This window comes from Pseudochaenichthys georgianus, chromosome 23, assembly GCF_902827115.2.
Source record: "Pseudochaenichthys georgianus chromosome 23, fPseGeo1.2, whole genome shotgun sequence".
Taxonomy (NCBI): Eukaryota; Metazoa; Chordata; class Actinopteri; order Perciformes; family Channichthyidae; genus Pseudochaenichthys; species Pseudochaenichthys georgianus.
This window is the reverse complement of record NC_047525.1, coordinates 11,530,064-11,556,925: the sequence shown is the minus strand read 5'-3', so window position 1 is coordinate 11,556,925 and position 26,862 is coordinate 11,530,064. Positions and strand designations below refer to the sequence as shown.

The following is a 26,862-nucleotide window of genomic DNA, read 5'->3' as shown; positions in this document are numbered from 1 at the left end:
AAGTGTTGATCCCACCACCAAGGTCAATAAAGGTCGGGTTACTGACTGTGAAAAAGATCACATCATCAATAAAATTGCTCAACAAAAAGGCGAGCCCTGGGTGTCTTAATGTACAATGAACAACAATGATTTCTCCAGGGAACTGAAATCACAGTCATTAGCAAGCAAGCAATTGTTCAGATGTCAGCGCGGCTCACCTCTGCTCCGCTCTGCAAGACTTTATCCAAATGGTTTTCAATTCTTCACGAAAAACACAATGTTCATACTCATAGTCTTTTAATTTGTGCCATTTTTCATTCTGCTTTTTATCTTGTATTACAAGCACTTTTTTAGGCACGTGCAGTGAAAGCAACGCAACTGCAAGAAAGAAGATGAGTTTGCTTATTCAAATCACCATTAATCATGCAAGGCTAAATTATATTGCTTTAATTGTAATTCATAAAAAATTGGAGCTGAAAAACAACTTTCAGATGTTTGTTGTGCTGGTTTCAGTAGACTCTTCTTCAGCTCTAATGCTGTGACCACACAGGAATGGTGTCGATGAAAAACTACGCAGATTGTTAATTACCGCAGCGGACATGGCTGACAGCTGATCGCATGGCACACGTTTTGATTTCTGACAGCAGCTTAGAGAAGATACAAAACTGTTTTCCTTCGGTTTTCCATCATCTTGAAAGTAATAGGAGGTGAGTGGATGGTTCATCGCTTGATTAATTTATCCTGCATTCGTTAATGGAAGGGTATATAGCTGAAATAGGATATGCTCCAGCAAGTTGGTTTGCTAATGAAGAAGCTGATTAAAGGTAGGGTAGGTAAGAATGGAGAAACCAGCTCGAGTGCGCTAGAATTTGAAACTACGGAGCCGAAAAAAATCTGCCCCTTCCTTCAGACTTCCTTTCAGAGCCCGTCCTCCAACACACACGAACGTGCACATGACCAATGAGGGCACGAGATAAGTTTGTGCACAGATGGAAGGCTGACAGGCCAACCCAGTCTCACAAAAAAACGTGTAATAACTACGTTGGTCCACAACGTAGGACGTAGTATTTCTACAAAAACGCCTCTGAAATTGTAAGATCCCTACATTTTTTTTCACCATTCATTCCAATGGCTGGCGTCTATGTCACGTGATCTTCACATTTCTCCCTGCAGAAAAAAAAAAACATGGCCGACATTCGTTTTATTCTCGGTGGAAAATGCCTATTTTAAGGTTAGTTTGGCCATTAAAATGCGTTTTGATGTCATTTGATGCGAGAAATATGAGTTGTTATTTCAGATTATGTGTGCAGTGGATGTACATGATCTTTAGTTTGCTAGTTATTACGAAGATTACTTCAGGAAATTGTGTCTATACAACGTTTTCATTGTTAGGTGGTTGCTAGGGACGCTGCTATCGATATTATTTCTGTTATGTTGTGTAACTGTTTAATGGTGTTATCTTTATTGCTGCCCCCTTCCCCGTCAAAGTATAGTGTTGGTCCACAGCACAGACGTATTAGTTTAACAAAATCCGCACCTAAAATGGTGCAGAAACGTTATTTTGCCCTGTGCAATTCCAGTCTCACATCTCACAGCACATCGTCATTAACAAATACCGGAAACAGACCGAAAACACTTTATTCCGAGTGTGCTTGCTTTTCTCTTTGAAAGTCATCACATAACGGCATTGTAATACACGGTTCGGCTGCATTACATATTACATATCTGCTGTAGTTCTCTATTTATAGAGCCCTGATGAGAAGACTTCTAGACAAACATGAGGAACTGCCGCCAACACTGGAAACGTGACGTGGATCATAAATATATCAACAATTAAACAACATCTTACATTTCTTTTCACACAATACGTCTCCTTGCAGTATCAACACTAATTCGGCTGACTTTTATATTTGATCCAATTGGTTGGCTGTATTTACACCATAAAGGTGCACAGCTGATATAAAGGGACACCTAGTGGTTAAAGCATGTTATTTAATTTCATTATTTTTATTGTTAGATATTAATAGAATCCCTATAAAGTATATTCATTACTCGTTATTCTCTACTAATAGTTAAGTAAAGACTGTATATAATGACTATTTTGCACATCCCTTTCAAGATTTCAAGATTTCCTAAGGTTTATTGACATATCATATACACAACTATGGTGTAGTTCTGCATTGAATGAAAAACTTGGGTCGCAGGTTCCTCAACAGTGCATTACAAGACATCTATCAATATTTGTGCATACCTCCAGCAATGTTAACTATGTTGAAGCACTTATTTTAACTGATATTATACATTATACTCTTATAAGATGTATGTAGATAGTATAAGAAATGTGCAGAATATGACAATTTAATGGTGGAGGTACACATATTGAAAGATGTCTTGTGACGCACTGTTGAGGAACCTGTGACCAAAGTTTTTCATCTCTGGCCTTGTCAGGTATTGAACAATCAATAAATAAAGAACACAGAATTATTCAATATAAAACACAGAATTTGTGTGATTATACTAAATGATTTACAAATAAACACCACTGCATATTTACAACTATACACATGCTGATGTAACGTAAATGTTTCCAACTTGGGATCAATAAAGTATATCTTATCTTAAGATGATCGATGGCTACTGCCATATTTGCACAATGTGCCTCTGAACCTTGACAAGTGCATGTTTCAGGCTCATCAATGAACAACAGGAGGGGTCACAGACATAAGACCAGCTGTTAAATAAAGCTCTTCTGACCTTAACTGTGTGTGGGTATATATTAATGCTGCCCATTATGGGCACAAGCAATTTTCACCCATTTATTAATTATATGTTTTAAATTTGAATGTTTCCTATCCCCTAAACCTCCAGGGATGTACACAGTTTAATACTGGCAACTTCTTATTATGGTAAATATGAAAACGTCTTTTAAAACTACAACTCCCAGTAGAGACGTGCCATAGATAGAGAACATGTTGCGAAACACACAATAGCCAGCATGTGTAGTTCTGGGGACGGGGTGGGGGAGGGGACGACGTGGTGGACCCGTTCAAATCCAGTTTTGGACAGTCTGCCGTGGTTCCATCCCATTTCAAGTGCTGTTCGACGCTCTGCACACTCTCCAATCACAGAGCTTGAGGACTATCACGGGGTTTGTCCAAGCCCCCAGGAAGTGCGCCGGAGTCTGATGAGAATATTCGTTGTGGCCAAACGGCGGTACTACACTTCCTTTAGGTTGCTGGGCCCGGAAACACTTTTTCCCATTGACTTACATTGGTAAAGAGTGGTCTGTAACTCGTTGGATAATTTTTTTTAAACTAAATAAACTACCCAGTATGAACGTTTGTATAGCCCTTATTAAAAACATTCGTTCCTCAAGTTGTAAAAATGTGCTAATAACGTTATTCTGAGAGTTATTTCCCTCTGCATTATGAACGCGCATCTAACCCACGAGACCGCGCTGCCCCGGCACGTTCATGTTACGTGTTCAACAGGATGCACAATAATATTGGACCCATAATCGCCTTACTGCCAGCCCACGGAGCTGTAATAATGGATATATTGCACATGTTTGCTGTAATTCATCATTTGTAAAATATTATACTACATGAGCTGTATGATGTAAATCTTGTACCGTAAATGTTGTATTAAATAAAGTTAATATTACCGACGTTAGATTAACGTCCCTGTAGCTTATTATTGCACTAAGAAGCTTATTATAAAAGTCAGCCGAATTAGTGTTGATACTGCAAGGAGACGTATAGTGTGAAAAGAAATGTAAGATGTTGTTTAATGGCTGATATATTTATGATCCACGTCACGTTTTCAGTTCCTCATTTTTGTCAAGAAGTCTTCTCATCAGGGCTCTATAAATACAGAACTACGGCAGATATGTAATATTTAATGCAGCCGAACCGTGTAATACAATGCCGGTATGTGATGACTTTCAAAGAGAAAAGCAAGCACACTCGGAATAAAGTATTATTTTATTTTTAAAAATGTTTTCGGTCTGTTTCTGGTATTTGTTAATGATGATGTGCTCTGAGATGTGAGACTGGAATTGCACAGGGGGAAATAACGTAGGCTATCTTTAGATGCAGATTTTGTTCGGATATGTTTGCGCTGTGGACCAACACTATACATTGACGGGGAAGGGGTTAGCAATAAAGATAACACCATTAAACAGTTACACAACATAACAGAAATAATATCGATAGCAGCGTCCCTAGCAACCACCTTGGTAACAATGAAAACGTCGCGATTTCCTGAAGTAATCTTCGTAATAACTAGCAAACTAAAGATCATGTACATCCACTGCACACATAATCTGAAATAACAACTCATATTTCTCGCATCAAATGACATCAAAACGCATTTTAATGGCCAAACTAACCTTAAAATAGGCATTTTCCACCGAGAATAAAACGAATGTCGGCCATGTTTTTTTTTCTGCAGGGAGAAATGTGAAGATCACGTGACATAGACGCCAGCCATTGGAATGAATGGTGAAAAAAAACGTAGGCATCTTACAATTTCAGAGGCGTTTTTGTAGAAATACTACGTCCTACGTTGTGGACCAACGTAGTTATTACACGTTTTTTTATGAGACTGGGTTGGACAGGCAGGTAGGCCATCCAGTTATTTTAGCCGGGGAGGGGCAGATAATTGGTCGTACTTTTTATAGTGCTACGGCTTCCACAGATGACATTTTTTAATGTATTTATTGTCAAAGCACTTCATGTATTAATTGCTATCAGGATGTTAAGAGCATTCCATGGAATATAACAAAAAGTGTTTCTGAAGTGAATTACCTATACCCTAGCTTTAACAAAGTCCCAATGTATAGTTGAAAAAAAGATAGAAAATGTTGCAACGTAGATAGACATCCTTATACTGTAAATTGGGAGATAGGGAGGAAAAACTGCAGTATATCCATTATAAGAAAGCACTTATGCTATAGACTAGCCTGTAAGTAAATAACCCAAGAGTTATTGCATTTCAGCATGACGCCAACACCCCAAATTAGCTTATTTATACATTTGCCCTGTATGTCCCAAATATTTGTATATCTTAAAATAATTAAGACGTTTAATAGAAAGTATAATAACTTGGAGGGTTTATTTCTGTGTTTATTAATGTATATGGCTGCATGGGGGAAATCGCTATACAGTAAAGTGCAAGTTTTGACAGTATAAAGTACACTTATGAAGGGAGATGCACATCTTTGTGTACAAAGTTGATCAGAGTAGTGACAGAGGACCAAACAGTCAAAGTTGCACTCACTGAAACAAAACTATGGGCTTAAAGATCACGCAATGTGCAATAAATCTGTTAATAAACTGCAAGCAAGGTGGAAACTGAAAGCCACTTTTATAAATGTACTCGTACAAATCCTCTGCAGCACCAATGGCCATTGGTCAAAGTAATTTGCTTATTTGGGCACATTTTCTTTGCTAGATCATATCAAAAGTGACAAAACTTCATAGGATATTAAATACAGTTTTTTATCTCACAAAATTAGGTTAATGGTCTTAACCAACTCCCCTATTCCATTGTATCCAAGTGTTTTTAAACCAAATGAATCAATGTCTTTCATGTGTGGGTTTTATGTCTCAACATTGGCTTACTTCATTGAAGAATAGCAGATGCCAGATGGGTTCAGCTGCTCCTGTTGCCATCACTTGTTGTGGAGCAGACAGTCTTTGCACGTAATTTTTTTTTTAGTGGAGTGTGTCTGAAAAGTGCAGCACTCCTCTCCTGTCGCAGCCCGGGTCTTAATCAGTGTGCCCCCCGTGGCCTCACTGAGAAACCGGGCTGTCTGTGGCAGGCTGTGATTGGATGCTGCCATTTTGGTTTCCTGCAGTGTTCTGTGAAAGACCTCAGGCATGGACGGCTGGGAGGCAATTGAGGGCGAGAAATACGCTTGTGTTGACAGACAGGCTACATCTTAAAGAATCAGGATTTTTAGAGAACGATTATTTGCAAAGTGGAATGAGATCCATGCGAAAGACAGAATGCCAGCTGTTTGAGATGCAACTGAAGTCCTAATAAGAAAGCAGTGTCTGAATTGTGTCCCAGGCTGATTTTAGAAGTCCGCAGCTGTCCCCACAGGCCATGAAATGAAAATATGGACTCAACCAGTCAAAGCCTGTCCTTTTTATTCATACTCATTTCTCTCTTCATTGACTCTCTGCAGCTTTCATAGCCAGAAGTGCCTCCTTTTTTCGTAGGGAGTTATTCGATTATTCTCCAAGAAAATGCAAGCATGGCCGTTAATCCGGGCCCAGACCAAGATTAACTCCACTGCTGCCTCTAACTCTCCCTTTTGTTTGTTTGTCTATTTCACACATGCCCCCTTTACTTATCTGCTGGAATGGTAAATGCCAGTTGTTTTGTTCAAAGTAATTCAGGGTGTATTGGCGGGTGATTGTGTTGCTGAGAAGGGCTGCGAGAGCAAAGATAAGCATGTCAGTAGTACATCCCCTCGCAAAGGCTGGAGTCCAAGGACCTTATAGACCCTATATTAAGTATATAATGAAGGATAGGGCCGTCATATGAATCCATCACGGTGAATCCGGAAGCTATGATTGGATATTGCAATATTGGACATCTGTGTCCTTCCCCTCAAGGGTGTTGCATGTAGAGTTGTTTAAGCTCAAAGCAGGGTGATGACCTTTCCTGCTACTTTTTCTTCTTTGTTTTTAAGGAAGACATCTCATCATTTATCAGTGAGTTTTAGAAAGGATGTACAGAATAGTGTTTTTTAAATTACTCTATATTTTTATGGCAGAGACACATGCACCCAGGTATCCATATAGACAGTGCTATTTACACCTGGGCATACATTTGATTATGATTTGAATCTATACTGTAGGTATTTCTTTCTTTTTTTTAAAGTGACTGTCGGAGGGGGGTTAACTGTTAACTTTTACAAATATATTTTTTACATCAGAATTTAATTCATTTACAGCCTACTGTATATTGCAACATACACACAACTTTTCAAATATACAAATCTTTGCATCACTTTAAGAAATTCATTTTCAGCCATATTGCATATTTTTTATAATTTGTACCCGATAGATGTAAATATGTATACATTCATTCTTTATTATTTTATTTTTAATTAATGTGCAATGCCTTTTTCATATGTTGCTGTAAGAACAAAAGTTTCGCAATTTGGGATTTATAAAGTATATTTAATATAATCTAACGGTCTAACGGTATCTAAATGATATATTTCTATGTGAAAATTATAGAATTTGGACTAATCTGAATTCAACTTTTACTTAAAGGGGACCTATCATGCAAAATGCACCTTTGTACGTCTTTTATACATGAATATGTGTCCCCGGTGTTCCAGGGAACTCACCAAGTGTCAGAAAACACAACCCTCTCTATTTTCCTCCTTCGCCAAATCTCTAAAAAAGGGGCTGCAACGGATCTGAAAAAAACGGATCCACATTCCAATACTTTTCTACGTCACAAAGAAGTGCTCCGCTTATTGGTCAACTCTCCACCTATCAGGGGAATGAGCCACGGCCACGTGCATTGCCAAACCTCTCATTCGCATCGGCAGGCTAAATAATCAACACCCCAGTCACAGCTGTGTTTTTGCCTGCTCTTGCCAGGATGTCTAAGCCAGTTAAACGTTGTGCTGTTGTTGGCTGCAAGACTCGGGACTGCATGCAATGCAATCTGTGGAAAAAGAAATGAATCTGTGGCTAGACTTCATTTACAAGGGACATGTGCCAGAAGACCACGGAAGATTTCTGTTTGTGTGTTCCAAACATTTTACCACGGACATGTTTATTAACTTCTCTCAAGTCCAACACGGATATGCCTCCAAACTAATGCTAAACCCGGGATCAATACCAACCATCCGGGACCAGGCCAGTGAGGACACATCCAATTTTGAAGCTGTAAGTTTTTATTTAGCGGTGTTTTTCCTGATAAAGCTATCTCTAGCTTGTAGCATGTAGCATGTAGCTTCGCCGCATCAATGTCGCCTTAAACCCAAATAGTAATCGGTTAGGTGTTTATATATTTTTGTAGCATTTTATTTTGTACGCTCCGCAGTCTTTGCTTTGTCATTTGAATTATCAGGCATTTGCTAACATGTTCAGACATACTGCCGTAATGGCGATCTGTGTGAAGGCTGTAAAGCCACGCCCTAGGCGATAACATAAGTATTTATTCTCCTATTTATTAATATTTTGTATCCTCTACAATCATATTGAGTAAGTTATAATAACAAACGTAATCTTCTGTAGGCAAGTGCCGTTTTTTCCAGCGTTATATGTAAACGCTTTTGTGATTGTAGTCTGTAAGAACGATCAGATATCATCGATCTGTAAGCTAAGCTACGCTACGCTAATGAGACATGCCGTGTTTTGCAGCGTTATATGTAAAAGCTTTTGTGTGTTTACTTGTTTGCGCACATGAATATAAATGGGGGTGTGTTAGGATACAACACTGTATGTATGCGAGGGGGGACACACACCACGAGTAAAACTGAGCTAAAGCCCCGTCGGTCTGTTGTTGTTGACAAGGCCTTACCTCTAGCAACAGGCTAATTAGTGGCTAGCACTCATTACAGTCAGTCTACTGAGCTCAGCCCCTCTCCAACATATCATCTGTATTGAGTCAGAAACACAGCATGCACGTTACGGTCAAAATTAACTCAGATTGGAAAAGGCTTTTGTTGTGCTTTTTTTACCATTGCACAGCCCTACGTGGCCAACTTGATGGACCTCATCTTCGACCAAGTCTTTGTGGACCCTGCACCATTATGAGCGACCTGACAGGGAGGAGGTCATCGCCGGGTATGCTACACGGTTCAATTTGGCTGCTGTCTGAACCCAACATCGACATTTCACGGATCAGGAAACTCCCTGCGTATCCTGAGGACAACGCAGGCCGGAATCACTACTCTGATCCTGCGTCCAAGGAAGCCCCAGCACCAGCTCACAAAGCTTCTGTAAAACTATTTAGTGTCATTTATACAAAATACAAGTAGGCTACATTTAGTTTTTTGTATGGGTTTTTTAACCGTTGATTTTGACAATAAAGTTCCAAGTTGATATCAAAATGTGTCGTGATTATTCATGTTTGGATGGGTAAAGAATATTCTGATTTCAAAAGCATAAGGTTGTGTGTGGACCTTTTTGTCGTACACATGGGTGTGTTATGCCATTGCTGTGTAGTATATAATAGTACAATGACGTCGTGGCGCAATTTGCACAAAGAAGTCAATAACTGAGCTTTTAAAAACACATGAAACTACACACATTGCTGACAACTGAGGTGTTGTTGGAGTTATACTTTTTATCATCCTAAGTTATTCAACTTTCCAACGGTTGTTGCACGATGTTGGAAGAAAAGGACTGTAAACTATTAAACGCAATGAGGCCATTGTATATATGCTGAAAATATGAATGTCTCCCTTTATAAATATATATCGCTGTTTTTGCGTTACAAACTGTACACATTGCATTCTTGCTAATTAGCCAAAATATGAACGGAATAAGGAGCAAGCATCGTAACAGAGTAAAATAAATAGGGACAACAGCTTGTCAGCTAACCATTCAGAAACGTGCTGCTGCAACCGAGATTTTTGCACCTCCACCAAAACCTCCGCTGCTTCAGGGTCAGTTTCTGGATCAAATTGATAGTATGCTTGAACACATGCATTGCTCTGAGATGACATGTTTATTGGACACTCGTAATCACAGCAAGCATGGTAACGTGACTCTCCCGGCTCATGCCTGCTCTTCTGCAGGGGGGCGTGGTCAGCTGCTGCTCAGAATTTTCAAAGACGGGCTTGGAATAAAGCGAAAATGAGCGAAACGAGGCATGTCTAAAAAATGATCTGTTTGGTATTTTGAAAAATTAAATGTATAAATATACCTTATATAGGTATGGTCATACACTATATCATTTAAATATAGCATGATAGGTCTCCTTTAACAATAAATGGAAGCATAGAATGTAATCATATTTATATTCAGTTTACATTTTAGTCTTGTATACGCAGGGTTGGGTTGTAACGGATTACATGTAACGGCGTTACGTAATCAGAATACAAAAATCAAGTAACTGTATTCAGCTCGCGTTACATTTGAAAAACGAGTAGGCCCAGAGCCATTTAATAGAAGAGTTACGACATCTCCGTTCACTCTAATGGACCACTTTTTTACAGCAATGGCGGATCGTGGAGCCTCTCAATCGTTCCCCGGAAGTTAGCGCCAAGGCTGGCAGAGCTGTGGAGTTGCTGCATAATACACCGTTCGTGACGGACTTTTAAAGGTAAGAAGAAGTTTAAAGATGTATATTGCGGATATTATCAGTACATCTGATTCAAATGAACATGTGTATTAAAGGATGTCAGTGGATTATCCCTAAATTAGTAGATTTAGGGAACGTTTACAGATAACAGATTAAGCTAGCATACCGAAGCAAGTTAGCAACACACGTTGAACAGCCTTTTAATTGTAAATTCCGTTCTCTCTATGTCATTTCGTCCAACATGTTGAATTAGAGAAGAGGGGCTTCTAAACGGGATTGTATGCGGGGGTGGAGGGAGTTAAATATTAGATAAATATAACTTTGGTGCGTGTAAGAGTGAGTGTTTTTAGCAGAGCCATATTGTGTCCTTGTGATTATGTATAATGTTGCAGCCCAGCTGATTCTGGATTGATGGCAAAGGGAGAGGGACTTAAGTGAGAGTGAAAACACAAGGTACGTTTAATACTACTGTTTTATATAAGTAAACACCTTATCTCCCCAAGGCAATAGGTGTGCTATATAGGTGTGTATAACCCTTTCTCCTGTCTGTTGCTCCCTCTCTCAGCACAAGAACCAGAGGGGGGTTCAATGGAGCCTGAATACCTGCACTGAGACCCTCACCCTGCACCCTGAGTCTCAACTCTCAGTGTTTTTCAAGCCTTTCCCTGTTTTTTTGTATTAAACAAAACATTAAGCTTTCCCAATGGTGTGGTTTTCGTTTTGTGAAAAAGTGCAAATGCAGTGTTTGTATATAAATCACATATTTTGTTGCTGTTGGTCGTGAAATTGCTCCTGCTGACTTGAGCCAGCCATTTTTTCCTCCGCTCTGTGTCAGTGGGGAAGCCGTACATTCGTACTCCTTTCTCTGAGCGATTTGAGCATCCCCAGGCAGCACATCAAACCATGGTGGCGACTAGGAGGCAGCACAGCAAACCATGGTGGAGACTAGGAGGCAGCACAGCAAACCAGGACAACACGGAGGAAAAGGCACCGACAAACTGCATGATATGCTATTCAATGTTTATTGAATTCCATGTATTTGCAATGGATGTTCCTAAAGCAACACATTTAACATCATCACCATCATCATCATCATATCCTGTCGGTCTCCTGTCCTTTCTGAAAGCCATAAAGACGACATTAGTCATTTAGATAACTTGTGTCCTCAATTACCATGGGATTACTGAAACTACCATGAATTTAAGAAAATGGTAGAAATGAATCCAATCTGAATTTTAAAGCATTACTTTAGATCCCCTCCCTCTAAATGTATCAATAAACATTAGAAAGTGATCCTCCTGACTACCATACAAGTTTAAGAAGATAATATTGGTTTGAAAGAATTCAAAGCTATAAATAAACAGCAACAGGCTCTTTAACCAAGGCACTGTTAGTAACATGTAAACTAGTTGTTCACACTAATCCTAATATTATCACTTAATATTAGCAAATTCGATTTTATTTTTGAAAACATATTGATGTAAATACATACACATATCGATTTGTTGTATAAATATTGCAAATCAAAACCTTTATTCACTAATAATTACCAAAAATCGTAGTTCTATCTCCTGTTATCAATGCATTCACATTGCCCGCCATGAACTTCCGGGGAACGATCCCTCGTCTACATGAACCACGTGACGATAACCGTTTTTGGACTTCCGGTGTCGTAACTCTTCTATTAAATAGCTCTGAGTAGGCCTAATCTGATTACAGTTACTTTGGTAAACCTGAAGTGAATACATTTTGGATTACTTATTGGAATTATTGGTGGAAAGATTTCCTCTCAACATTTAATATTCAAGTAGTTACAGCCGAATCATCACAGCCCACAAAACCTATTACCGCCGCAGCGTCTGAAAAAAAATCGCGGGTCCGCTCGCTCAGTGAAACAATAACAACGAAACATGGAGGAACAAAAGTCTGCGTTTAAATCGCGTGTGTGTATATATAGGTGTGTGTGGTTAAAACACATCAGCCTGCGGTCGCTCTTTAGTCTTTAGCCTTACTAATGATTATTTCTGAAGGTATACACAGTGAAGGCGGTGCGTGAAAGGCACTGCGCGGCCCTTAACCCTCCCGCTGCCTCCTGGCGCTGCAGAGATGTCATGAATGAAGTGAAGGAGGTTTTCCTTCTAAAAAACAGCTGTGGGCAGCAGATACTGTGAGAGTCACGGATATGAATTCATAGATCAAGGCAGACTGGTGCACACACTCCTGTTTTGCCAATCCGGTGCTTAAACTATAGCTCTACACCCCTGGCCGAAATGTCCTTAAAATGAAGTCCGAGTTCGACATTTTAATTCATGTCCTGCCAACACTGGCAGGACAGAAGGCGACACGCCCGTTCTAAGCCGTGTCCTCTCTCCTCACATCCCAAGCTGCATCCCCAAAACGTGTATTATGTTGTTACATCGTTTCAGATGTTATGTTTCAGTTGTGCTCTTGATACGCCATTAAAACAGTAAAAACACGTTCAGTTTCCTTTTGATTTTTTGTGTCTCCTGTTCACCAAAACATACATCTGTGATGGAAAAAGAAAGTAATCCAAAAGTAATCTAAAAGTAATCTGATTACGTTTTTTAAGACACGTAACTGTAACTGTATTCGGATTACTTTCAGAGCCATGTAATCAGTAATCAGTAACTGATTACATTTACAAAGTCACCCTCCCAACCCTGTGTATACGCCACTTAAGACAATTGCTAGTAAGCTAGCAGTAAAATAAATGACAATTTAAATTCAAAATGAAATTGGGAGGCTTTAGACTGGTCACAGCCTCTATGAGTCAGTCCCATATATCCACATAATTGCACAAATATGACACTTAGAGTTGCCATGTTTCCACTCGAATATGGAGCCTCTGGTGATAACAAGCTGACATCAGGCACCAATCATGAAGCACTTTCCAACGCAGGCCAGACGCTCCCTCTCATTCAGGTGAAAAATGGCCTCATGTGCAAGCGGCCTTATCTTCTTCAATTGTGACCTGCATTCACTCCCCAAACTCATTTACATTAACATCCCATAATCTCTCCTCTACACCACAGAGACAGAGTCGGTGAAGTGACACTTGTTAAAAAGGTGTTGCTATAGTTCAGTGGACTTTTATTGGCCCATTGAAGGTTTGAAATTCATTTCACAGAGAGATTCATCTGAGTAGATGTATCATGGTACCAATTGCCTCTGCTCATTGTTGTGATGCCTGCAATACAAAGCTTGGCTAACGGTGCACATCCAATACAAACCCCATATGCATTTAGTAAAACACAAAGGCTTGGAATCATCCCAGGAGGTGGAAACAGTTTCTTGTATTATGTTTGACCAGCGCTGATCAATGAAACAACTGAACGGGGAGTTTCCAGGTTTCCAAGGAGAACTTGTGATTATTCCTCAGTTGACTGACCTTCGAAGGTCAACCAAGGTATTTGTTCTTTCAATCAATATGTCAACTACACAATGCCAATCAAAAAAATGCTATATACAACAATAACAGCATTTTCTGCAATCTGAATTTGTTTATGTTCAGTTGCAATTTGTGTGCCAATGCACCACCAATCACCCACTTATTTTCACATTATGATTTGGCATTAAGCTTTCAATTCAAGTTTATTCAGAATGTGTTGGTACCTGTTTTCCTTCCCCACTCTTTACTCTTTTGTGAATGCACACCATGCATTTGTTAGAAGTCCTCTGTCCACGTTTTGCTTCAATCCCATATCTCTATATTTATTTATTTATTTGTGGTCACTACATTTCAGCCAATGAACCTGTGCATCCAAAAAGAAAAGCCGATCAAAAGAGAACACAGCAGGCTAAAGAGAAATCTGAAATGTAAACACATTCACGCCTGCAAGACAACAACACAGAGTTAAGTTAAAATGACAGCATGTAATACACAATAGAAAATGTTAATAGGAAAACTCAGACTTTGTTTATTTTAATTATTGTGATTTCATTTTGTGGGGCAGCTAGTGTCCCTATTTTAATTATTCATTGTGCGAGAGCTTAGTGATAAAAACAGGAGGGAAACACAAAAAGGTCCCTATGATGCAGATTTTTGTTCATCAATGAGGTGTTATTAAAGAATCCCAGGAAGGTGTCCTAATATTAAAGAACATTATGTTCCTAACAATCAAATCATTTAGATGTATCCAAATCTTTTTCCCCGGCTACCTGAGATACCTGATCTACATTTCATTTGCATTCAACTGTTTCTCACCATATAACCTTGTTTCGAAATGTAATATGAGAGATTTTCCCATCTAATAGGGAAATACAATATATTTTTCCATGACGGAGCTTATCGGGGGTTTGAACCTGCATAGGAACATTACTGTCAGACCCTGGGGGGGATTCAGAATAAAAGAGACTGCTGCTGGTCTTCCAGGGGCGGAGGCCAACCTGAACCCCAGGTGACAAGGCTGATAAGAGAGCTAGATACCATTTTCAGGTTGACTTGTCTGGTGTTTTGCATGAGGAGATGTGCCAGGTGAAGTCTGTTACTACGCACCAGCTGGACAACGACCTCAGCTGGACACCAGGAGGGTGCTGTGGGATCTGCATCTCAGAATCACCTGAGCCTGAGGGGACTGAAGCACTGCATTCATTGACTTTCAGGGTTGAATTAATGCTGAACACCCCCTTTCTTCTCTTTGTTTGCTGCTTCCATTTCTTCAGGCTTTTTAGCATTGTGTTGATCAAAATAAATCGCTCACAATCTTGACGATGCATGGTTAGAAAACACGCTTTTCTGCCAGCAAGTTTTGATGACTCAGTATGCAGGATCAAATTATTCTTTGACTGTGTCCTAATGCCGTTTAACCTTACTTTCACTGCTGAGTAGCTGATCTGCTTTGTGGCACCCGGTTGCGTAAATGTCTCTGTAGGTGAAGCTGTAAACACACAGCACTGCAAACCAAATTAAGTAGAGATGGAGTGGGAAAGGATTGAGGATTATGGGTAGGGGGGGTGGGCGGTTTTCAGTTTAATCAATCATCCCAACTGAAATCAGGATTTCAAGGGGGCTGAGCAGTAGTAGGTAGGGATGTGGGCTGTTTTGCTAAGGAAAGGAATCCTATTTTCTTCTCTTAAGCGGCTGCGTTGAGCTCGCTCATTTTTCACCTGGGCGAGGCTTCATTCGTTCATTAGGCAGAGAGATACGGGTGTATGTGGCGGATCTGTGTAGCTGCTTCATTACTCTGAAGACTGGAGAGATCGGACACGCTGTAGAATATTTAACCCCCTCCCTCCTTCCCACTCCCCACCACTGACGGGGAATGATGTGTGTTCAATAGGGGCATGATCATAACTCAACGGAGGGTAAGCTACATGCTGAGAGAGCAGCACTTGCAAGGCAAAGACATGCTGAACCAGTGAAGGCACCGCTGCCCTGAGGAGGGAAATAAAAGCTGTGGCTTTGACTGAAATGTTGATGGCTGAGGAAGATAGGAAGATAGCAGACCTTTCTGTAACAGCACATCCCCAGTAAAAGGTTCTTTTCAGCGCTTTAAAGGGCAGATCCGATCAACTGGATCTGTTCCCACACTCTAAAAACGAATTCAGACGACCTTTCACCTCCACTTAATTAAATGCATGGTTGCAAGATAAAAATGTGAGTTAATTGATTTAGATAAACATTTTAAGTTGCAAACATTAATTTATAAGTTGTGGTGACGTAATAATGTTGGTAATTACATCAACTTAATATTGTGTGTAATTTGAACTCTGATTTCTGCATTGATTGACTTAAAACTAAATTCAAGTTGTAGTAAGTAATGCAATTGGCTTGATAACTTAATTGTTCTACACCTTGAGTTAAGGATTTCAAGTCCACTCCCACTTAACATGCCTGGACAAGTTCCCACAGTTAAGACAAATAGAAATATACAAAGGACAGGTGAGTGTCATCTTTTGTCATTCAAATACAGATAGCCTATTGCACTGTATAGGCAAATTGCTGTTTGACCAAAATTAGCAGCCTATGAACCGTGAATAGTTCTGTGAGAGGATACAAAGTAGTAGAGGCTACTGTGAGAGTAAAAATACTTTGGTTACTATTGTGATATCGCTTTTTATTAAAAATGAATCTCGGTGAAGCAGATCAAGGATGCTTCTTGAGGTAGGATCGTTATTTAGAGTTGTCATTGAAATGCAAGTTGTTGGCAGTCACCCATTCAGAATATATTCATGTAGGTAATTTCTCTTTTTTTCCTTTTTCAAAAATAGCACAATACAATTGAAGTATGCAGAGAACTATATATATATATTTTTTTTTTTCAAGATTGAAATGAAGCTCAGCGCAAGTTCTTTCAGGAAGACTGGGTTCACTCCACTTCTGGGTTCATACATTCACTCCGCAGCTGCATATAATCAGCTCATCACAGGCGTTCTCTTTAACCTATTACATTTCACCTCATTCTCCAGCAGCCAATCAACGTGCTGCAGCCAAACTATAAAATGGTTTTGCTCTCTCCTGCTGTCAGCTGTGATTTCAGGTGTTCATGCACCTTATCATATGCATGTGTCAATAAATGTTCAAACAAAATGAATTTTCTCCTGATTGAAACATCATTTGTTGAAATAAACAACAGCAGTTCAAAATAAAAAGTGAATTGCCTAATATTTTTGTTGTGGAATCAATTAATTTCTTTCTTTAAAGGTAAAAACATGAAAAAGCTAAGAAAAAAAACTATTGAATACAATATATTTGGAGGAACTTAATATATAAATGGTTGTCAACTTAAAAATGTGTGTTCACAATGATGGTAATTAAGTACATACAACTTAAAATTCCTTTTAAATCATACGGTAAAACAAGTTGGAGCAACTTAATTTTTGGAGTAATCAACTTAAAAACTTGTATCCCGAATGAGGGTAATTAAGTACATACAACTTAAAATTCCTTTTAAATCATACGGTAAAACAAGTTGGAGCAACTTAATTTTTGGAGTAATCAACTTAAAAACTTATATCCCGAATGAGGGTAATTAAGTACATACAACTTAAAATTCCTTTTAAATCATGTGGTAAAACTAGTCGGAACAACTTAATCTTTTGAGTAATCAACTTCAAAACTTGTGTTTATGCTACCAATTATTAAGTAAGTGGTAATTAAAAACACCTCTGATTGTAGAAGAAAAGCCTTCTCCCCTAACTCAAATAACTGTGTTGCTTTAACACAATTTCATTAGAAGTTGTCTTAACTCAATAAACATAGATGCAAACTTTCTTTGTTGAGCCAAGGCATTTGTTTTTAGAGTGCAGGGTGTTATAGAAACAGGAGACTTTATCTTCCAACAGTGGGTATTGATCACTGTGCCAAGACAGCTGTATTACTTATGCATTTGGAGGTCATAGGTAAAAAAATGCACAAATAAATGTAACCCTTTAACAGTGAGTTTTCAGTTCATAACATGTAATGGTTACCTTTAAAGGTCCCATGACATGGCCATTTCTACTGATCATAATTCCATTGTTGAGGTCTACTAGAATATATTTACATTGTTCAATGTTCCAAAATCACATTGGTTTCTCATACAGCATCTCTGTATACAGTATTATGTATTCACTCTCTGTCCTAAACGGCCCCCCCCTCCCTATGAGCCCACTGTGCTCTGATTGGTCAGCTCGCCCACTGTGTTCTGATGAGTCCACCACCGTTACAGCGGAACATCAGTGTTTATGTGTTACAATGGCGTTTGTTAGCAACCAGAAAATGACGAGATGAGAATGCTGCGTGGGGTCTGGGTGCCGTGTTGGCGGGACGTTGCGGGGCTCGCTGCTCCGCCCTTTGAGGCTCGAGGAGCGGACAGTGTGAGCTGGATTACTGGTGTCGTTTCCTGGTTGCTGCATTGGGTCTGCGAGACAGCGAGACACTCACACACGGCTGAGAAAAGATAAGGCTGAGTGAGTGTGTGTGTGTGAGGAGCTCCGCGGAGCCGTTACGTCACTATGACCAGGAAGAAAAAAATGGAAAAAGAAAAATGTCCAACGAGGCGTTCTGGGGCAGCATCCCCAGTGAGATGATAGTGAACTGTTCATAAACTTGTCATGAAAAGTTCATGAAATATTAGTGAACCATATTCATGAACAGCTCATAAACAGCTCATAACAAAGTTGATGAACTGTTCATGAAAGTGACATGAACATTAAATGGCACTAGGGCAGTTCATGAACTACTCATGAAACTCCTGTGCTGGAATGGTTCATGAACAATTCATGGAATATGGTTTTAGGCAGGTTCATGAACAATTCATGAAATGGAGTTTTCAGTGAGTGTGTAGGGATATTCAACCAAGAACATTTCAAGAATTGTTCATGAACATATCAAGAACTGTTCATAACAACTTCATGAACCGTTCATGAACAGTTCATACCCAGTCACTGAATATAATTCAATGGCTGGCTATGAACTGTTCATGAACTGTTCATGAACCACTGACTGTGGGTCAATTGGCAACCATAGAAAACAACAATTATGTCAATCACAATGGAACTTTACTCAAATTAACAAACAAACAAACATACATGTATACAGGTGGAGCACTACAATTAATCCTATCACTATTTGAAGAAGTTCTTGACACTCAGCTGCACAACATTTTTTGTTACGGGTCCCAAAAGCTTGGGTACCACAGCAACAATAAATGATTTCTGTAGAAAACAGAAAAGTGCAGCAGCAATAATTATACACAGGATCCGGTTGATCGTCTGGAATGCTTCTTATTCAAAATTCAAAGTACACAGTTACATTCAAATAGCTGAACTTTACAAACATCACATTTCTCCATTTAAGTTATCCGTCTGTCACAGTCAATTACTGTATCTCAAGGAGAAATTCAACATAGTCAATATAAATTATTACATTACATTGCATTTAGCTGACGCTTTTATCCAAAGCGACTTACAATAAGTGCGTTCGACCAACAAAATACAAACTTGAAGAAAACAGAATCACAAAGTACATCAGGTTTCATAGAGCAAAAACATTTCAAGTGCTACTCAACTGGCTTTAGGTAAGCCAGTCCATAAGTGCTTTGTTAATAGTTCTATCGCTCGAAGTGGAGTCGAAAGAGATGAGTTTTCAGTCTGCGCCGGAAGGTGTGTAAGCTTTCTGCTGTCCTGATGTCAGTGGGGAGCTCATTCCACCATTTTGGAGCCAGGATAGCAAACCCACGTGTTTTTGCTGATGGGAACTTGGGTCCCCTTCGCAGTGAGGGTGCAGCGAGCCGTTTGGTTGATGCAGAGCGGAGTGCACGTGCTGGGGTGTACGGTTTAACCATGTCCTGGATGTAGGAAGGGCCAGATCCATTCGCAGCATGGTACGCAAGTACCATTGTCTTGAAGTGGATTCTAGCAGTTACCAGAAGCCAGTGGAGGGAGCGGAGGAGCGGCGTGGTGTGGGAGAATTTAGGAAGGTTGAAGACCAGACGAGCCGCTGCATTCTGGATGAGCTGCAGGTCGGATGGCACATGCAGGTAGACCAGCCAGGAGGGAGTTGCAGTAGTCTAGGCGTGAGATGATGAGAGCCTGGACCTGTGTCGCTTTCTGGGTCAGCTGGGGACGCATCCTCCTGATGTTGTAAAGCGTGTATCTGCAGCAGCGGGTTGTAGCAGCTATGTTTGCAGTGAAGGACAGGTTGTTATCTATAAACACATAACGCTATCAAATAATACTTTCTATCAATATATCTATCTTTACCAAATATAACATATTATGGAGATCACAAAAATACACTGTCAATGTTAATAAACAAAAAACAAGGCAATGTGCCTGCAAGACTTCACTCAGGTAAACAAAACATATTACCCGTGCGCAGCAGCTAACCTGCCTGCGAGCCTTCGCTCAGGTCACATTTACCCAGGTGCGGCTGAAGCCCGCGAAAATGGCATCTATTGTTGCCGACAGTTTAGTATTTTTAAAATACCGTTACTATGTCAAACATGCTCACAACCTTCTGACACACTCTCCTAAACATCTCCAACATCATATCTAATTCACACAAGTTAACATCGATCATTTTCATTATGTACTGACCTGTAGAAAACAGAAAAGTGGAGCAGCAATAATTATACACAGGATCCGGTTGATCGTCTGGATCATAGATATATATAAACACTAGATGACTCACCCGCGCTGCTGGCCAATGGAGACCGACGTTGCCACTTGGCCGCCATCTTGCTACAGGCAGTTCTCTCATTCATAACATTATGGTTTACTATTTAAATAACCATAGCTTGCTCAATTTTCAGCCAATTTTCAAACGGTTTGGTTTTTTATAAACATCAAAGATGTAGTTATGATACTGCATACTTATAATCATGGACTTTCATATGAAAATAACATTAATCAGATAAAGCAATAGCTATACACACACACACACAAGGTATTTATATTAAATATTTGCCGGTGTATATATTTCCATTTATTTTATTATATTGTTAATATTTCAAATAAATTATAAAATTAAAATACATTTATATTTTATATATAAAAATCGGTCTCATGTTACCACTCTGTAAGCCAAGAGTTGTTAATTTAGCAATGCCTTAGCTTTAAGAACAGGGACACAACTAATGACAATAGCATATGTTGGTATATTATTTAGATATTCACCACACCTTTATCAGAAGAACCAAACCAACATAAAATGTGCTCACAGACAGGCCAGTTCTGTCTAATTTATCACAATTATTTTTGACATGAGATCTTCATATCATCCTAGTTTTGTATTTAGTTTCTAGATTTGTAAACAAATCCAGAACCTTTGAAATATGTTATTGAAAAAAGACCAAGAATAATATAAACTGTACCATGTGTCCTTTTGTGTCCTTCTGTAGTCCATTTGTGGTTTGTCTTGTCTCACCCCGGCTGATATATCACAAAATCCACTGTTTAAATTGTTCCCTATATTGCCCCTATGCAATATAGGGAACAATTTAAACATAAACTATCCTATGTGTCCTTGGGTGTTATGAAAGGCGGCCCCCCAAAATAAATGTATTATTATTATTATTAAGAAGAACACATGGCACACCAACAATCAATCACCGTCCAGCCTCAGCTTTGGTATTCTTTCACAACCATGGTATGGGTTTATTAGACTGAGCAAACATAAACATATGTGGGGAACATAGTGCTGCGTCTCCTGCCAGCTCCTCACTCCTGAAGTGCTCACTGCAGAGCAGTGTCCTGTCACAGGAAACAAAACCGTCCCTTCTTTGGGCGAGTTCCCACTGCCTCCTCCTCTCTTTGGTTTTGGGAAACCTTAAAAACATGAGAAAGGTAGCCAGATAAATTATTGTCAACATGTTCCTCCCTTCTTTCCTTTAACATTACGGGTAGGACAAAAATACACCCCGAAATTATCATATTTTTGGTATGTATGCATGTATGTATAGCCTACTTTAAGAATAAGACAACCACACTAAGAGTAATAAAAAAGGTGTTCAATAGAAACATTAAATAATTGTGTAAAGAAATGGTAACAACATATTCTAAAGAGGCTGGGTCAACAACAATCTTGCAATACTATTATCTCACATAGCCCCACTGATCCTGTGTAGCAGGACTTGTAATGTACATACATCCACTAAGTAATTAACGATTATCCTAATTGTAGTCATAATATTGTCATATCTTACACGTGAAAGGTGATCCCACGGGTTCTTGTTTCCAGACTGCGGTGATTAGAGCATCCGTAGGCTGCACAAAAGTCCGGCATAGTCAGGTACTTCTGTAAACACAAAGCCAGCAAATTCCTGTATCATAATGCAAGATGTTTTTAACAAGCCAAACCACTTGGAAGAAATCATGTGTAACTTAAGTTGTGTTGAAAGAAAGAGCAGTTCTGCCTCTCCCACTGGTGGAGTTGTGGGTCAACTTTGTAATACTAGGTCTCACTGACAGCCTCTTGTTATTAGCCAGCTAATAAATACAACCACATACACAAAGAAAAGCTGCAATTTCAACATGTCCAAGCATCCTGTATCATAGCCATGCTAATAATGTTTATAATAAACCAAACCGTTTGTAAATCAGTCAAGATTTCAGTGAGTTAAGAGTATTTTTGTGCAGATCACTCACCTGACAACAGCTACCATAACGCGAATCAGAGTAACTGTTGACTGTAGCAAGATGGCGGCCGGTCAGCTACGCTGGAAAATCTCCCATGAGCCATCTAGTGTTTATATATATCTATGGTCTGGATTGCTTCTGAGGAGGGGGCGGAAGTGTCCCCCCCTAAGGTAACCCAGATGTCACCGCTCACCTGCCAAAGGTTCCACCTTGGCGCTACTTACTCGTACTGCTTCTCAAACAGTACAGATAAACCATAAAATGATATGAATGTCACCAAAATAAATACAGATAATGTTCAGTTTCAAATTCACTATTGTTTTGTTTTAAGAATAAAAGTTTTAAAAAAGAAAGAAATGTTCAAATAGTAGATGAATATTCAAGAGGTCTTTAAAAACATCACACTGATCATCAAAAGTTCATAAAATGCTCATGAATATTCCAAAATATTCTGAACTTGCCACAATCATCCAAAATTCATGAAATGCTCATAGTCATGAATAGTTCATGAAATACTCATGCACACTTTTTGGGGTTTTAATTATAATGTTGTGATTGGCTGGATCATGAAAAGTTCATAAATTGCTCATAAAAGTCTGTCATGAGCAAAACAGGAACTTTATATGAATGAACAATGTTCATAAACATTTCATGAACTGCTCTTTAAAATGGTTCATGAGCATTTTAAGAATTTTGGTTCATGAACATGACAAGTGAACATATAATGAGTTGTTCATGAATGTTTCATGAGTGCTCATGAACAGCTCATAAAGTCATGAACTCCATCTCGCAGGGGATAGACAGGTATTTTCTGTGTTAGAGTTTTACTCGCTACAGGGTGTACTTTGAGGGTTTGTGACTTTGCACACCGTTTACATGCAGAAAAACCTTCATAACACACAAGGGGACGGGTAATAACGAGAAAAGCATGTCATGGGACCTTTAAGGTTGACTAAAAATGCCATATTCAACATGTGGTTGCTATCGCCATCCTTTGTGTCACTTCTTGTTTCAAAAAACAGCATGAGGAAGAACACATAAAAACACATACCGATACCGATTGCTAAATTGAACTCAAGGCTTCAAACCAATTCTATTCACTGTTGTCAAATTGTCTACGTCTTATAAACAGTCTCTGTGTGTTCCAAGATCGTCAAAAAATGTAATGTTGTTGCAGAAATACAGCCCAAACTACAAAAATAATATCAGCTTATTTTCAGAATCCTCCAGAACTGCTGTTTCTGAGCACTATATCTGCCCTCCACTGTCTGTGAGGGCTTATTCTGTATGTAAATGACCCTATACTGACTACTCTGCTCCGCGGCTCCGGCATAGGATGTCAGAGAGAAGCAGGGCTGGTTGGTATCGGGTTGACATCTGTCATATGTGTTTGTTTATCAGGAACACGGCAGCACCAAAGGAGAGAGACAGATACTCTCCAGAGAGTGACTGAGCTCAAGCATACTCTCACTATCACAAGGGGGGGTAGGCACAACTGCTGCTGCATGGTACAGACTTCATACTTGCACATATAGGCAGAGTTGTACAACCAGTAAATACACACTTACACTGGACACACACACTGCAAATCCACGACAGCGAGGACAGTTTTGATTATTTCACAATGGGCTTTTTACTATCTAGTACTCTCTACTACCCATTATCTAGTGATTTCTGGGAATTTAATCTCAAACCGATGATTTATCTCTATAGAGTGCCGTGATAAATGATCCTCCGGCGTAAAAATAATATTTGTGTAATTGGATCATTCTTTGGCCCGCACTCCTCCGTCTGCTGCTGGTAGAGTTATGTGCCCTGGTGGCAGGTAATATTTTTCATTATATGCCAGGCCAGTTTTATATATAGAGAAAGGGTGGGAAATGACTATGTCTAGCCTGGGGCCCTTTGCTTTGTTAGTCCCTGTAGGTGCATCCAATATTGATTGATTACTTGGTTGGGAGTAGAGTATCGCCACAGATAGAGCAGCATACGAACTGTGTGTGCGGAGTGGAGATACTGGGTGTTCTCGTCCGGCTAAATTTAGCAAACAGAGTAACACCTTCTGATGACAACCTCCTAGCAGAGGTGCAATGACGCACAACTAGACTTCATAGCCTGTGGAGGCACATACACAACGGCATCTGAGCACGAAAACAAAGACGTGGCTTGCTTTCATCACATATTTAAAGTCTAATTAGTTTCAGTTGCTGCAAAGGCAATGCCCTCTCCTGATATTTGAGAGAGTTTCGCTGAGGAGCATACATTAAAGAAGACGCACCTTGCAGGAGGTGTTCGAGGCTTCTAAGGCTGTTGTGTAAAAGCTTCTGGTCGAGTTCAGACGTTTGATAGCAGCGCACTCCCACAGATAAGACTTCCCCCGAGCCTCAGGAGAATATGTACCTGCATATTTATCCGTCCATTAGTCTCAGTCTCTCATCATCTCATCCGCTCCCATCTCCAGGTATCAGTTACAGCGCATAGCAAATATTTGAGTTCTCGCCCCGCCAGTAAATCAAGTCTCCTTTTGAGAGTGTGTGGGCAAAAAAATGACAGTGTTTTTTTCCCTTTTCCGAGCCTCAATGAATGATGAGCACCCTCGCTCTGTGGTGCTCTAACTGATTAATTCACGTCAAAAGTTCCCGATTTGCATTCCAGCGGTTAACTCTAGTGTCATCTGATGTTCACTTTGAGCTGTGATAAATCTGCTGCTGATTAAATTTTTTTATTTTTTCCCGCCTGGTAAAGTCGGATTAAATGAAAGAGCAGTGATTTTTGAAGCGCTGGTAGTTTTTGGCTGTCAATGTGTGCTGCATGGTTATTTCTGCATGCAGTGACTGATTTTTCTAATCAACACATTCATATGAATATGGAGTAAATCTTTCTCTTTCATATGCGCTTAATCATGAGGCAAAAGACATAAATGAGACAAGCTTGTGAAGCCTGCTTGGCTAATCCATCCAGCATTAAATGAACGATATGATGTTAGGAAAGTTCACATTTGGCCCCAACACCAATATAATATTGTGTTATTGTCTCCTTGCTACCCAAAAACATAATTTACTAAAGTAATGAGAACCTGAATTTATTGTTTGCGACTTTGATTTACGTTTTGTGAAAAATGTTTTGCTCATTAGCCACCATGGGAACTCAGCCCTACACACAGTTAACAAGGATGTTCCGTGCACACTGACAGCACTTGCGGGAAACCTGGAGCAATTCATCAAGTCAGAAAAAAATGTTCTGGTCAGCAGGAAAAAGCGTTGCTGTTTTTCTCCTCCTCATTTTCTCCTCGTCTTCAAAAACGAGTCCAGGCAGCATTCATGAAAATGTGTCATTAAGGGAAGCAGAGCTTTGAAAGTTGTAGCTCGCACAGATTTTGCAAGGTGTTTAGACCGGTGCAATTTAAGTGATTCACATCAGAGCAAAGGAAGTAATGATTAAAACAGGCCATATCCGATAGTTACCTGGGGCAGCAGCCAGCCAGGCTCCTGCCCACACAGGTAATTACAATTATGCAAATGTTGCACATAGTCAGACTCTAGATCAAAAGCTATGCCACGTATGCAGACTGAAAACCCAAATCTGATACACCATGCATTTAAATACATGTAGAATCAGGTACACAGGCATGATCATCACAACATGCACTTAATGAGAGAGGCTAATCATCCCTTCATTGTAACAATCAATATAGACAGCCTGCACACTAATGTATATTCACAAGTCTTTCCCATGAGCCTCTCTCCAAGGCCTGCAATCTTCTCGCTCTTTTTTCCGTGTCAGACTCCTATTGCTTTAGCAGGAGATTGAGGGTGGGAGTTGAGATCAGGAAGGGAAATCGAGGAGGCAATGCAGAGATGTGCTGTGATGCTGAGCGCTAAGGAGCATTGAGTTGAGAGAGGAAACATGTTGAACACAACAATCAGCCATATTGCTTCTAATCAATGCTACATTTGCAGTCTTTTTTGTGATGTATATAACATGGTGCAGCAGCTAAGCAGCCGAGCGCTTTCCATTAAAAATAATGTCCAGTGACTAAAAATCCCTCAACCAGTTCAAATATAAAGTTTAAAATGACCAAGGTATATAGTAAAAATGTTGTTTAAAACTGGACAAAAAATCAAATTATGAAAAAGGCAACTCTAGGTTTTTAGGCATTTTATTGTGGACAATGTATATTTATTATACCTTTTTTAATTCCAAAATATTATCTTTTTTCTACCCTCTTTTTCACTCATATTTGCATTTCCAATATTAACATGGCTAACATATTATTTTAGTAATTAATATCAGCAGTGCAATTCAATTTAATGTTAAAAGTTAAAATATATAAACTTCACACAAAGTGTCGATTGAAACACTTAAACCTATCATGATATATTTGAAAAATATATTGTAGGGCCATACCTATATAAAACATGTCTGTGAAGTTTTTTTTTCAAAATACCAAACAGATCCTGCATTTTAGCCATGCCTCATTTCGCTCTATTTGCTCTTTCCAGCCCTGTTTTCTGTGAT

At 39.4% G+C, this 26,862-nt stretch overlaps 2 long non-coding RNA genes across 2 annotated transcripts; one reads left to right on the top strand and one right to left on the bottom strand.

Moving 5' to 3' along the window:
* Window positions 1-10,148: 10,148 nt before the first annotated feature.
* Window positions 10,149-10,912, top strand: LOC139432926 (uncharacterized). The gene is made up of 3 exons (XR_011642499.1): window positions 10,149-10,284; window positions 10,656-10,716; window positions 10,829-10,912. It is a non-coding gene; the product is annotated as an uncharacterized lncRNA (long non-coding RNA).
* Window positions 10,913-21,364: 10,452 nt separating this feature from the next.
* On the bottom strand, window positions 21,365-22,463 carry LOC139432966 (uncharacterized). Its single transcript, XR_011642535.1, has 3 exons — window positions 22,354-22,463; window positions 21,912-22,003; window positions 21,365-21,534 (listed from the first exon to the last, which is right to left on the bottom strand). It is a non-coding gene; the product is annotated as an uncharacterized lncRNA (long non-coding RNA).
* Between the last annotated feature and the right edge of the window lie 4,399 nt (window positions 22,464-26,862).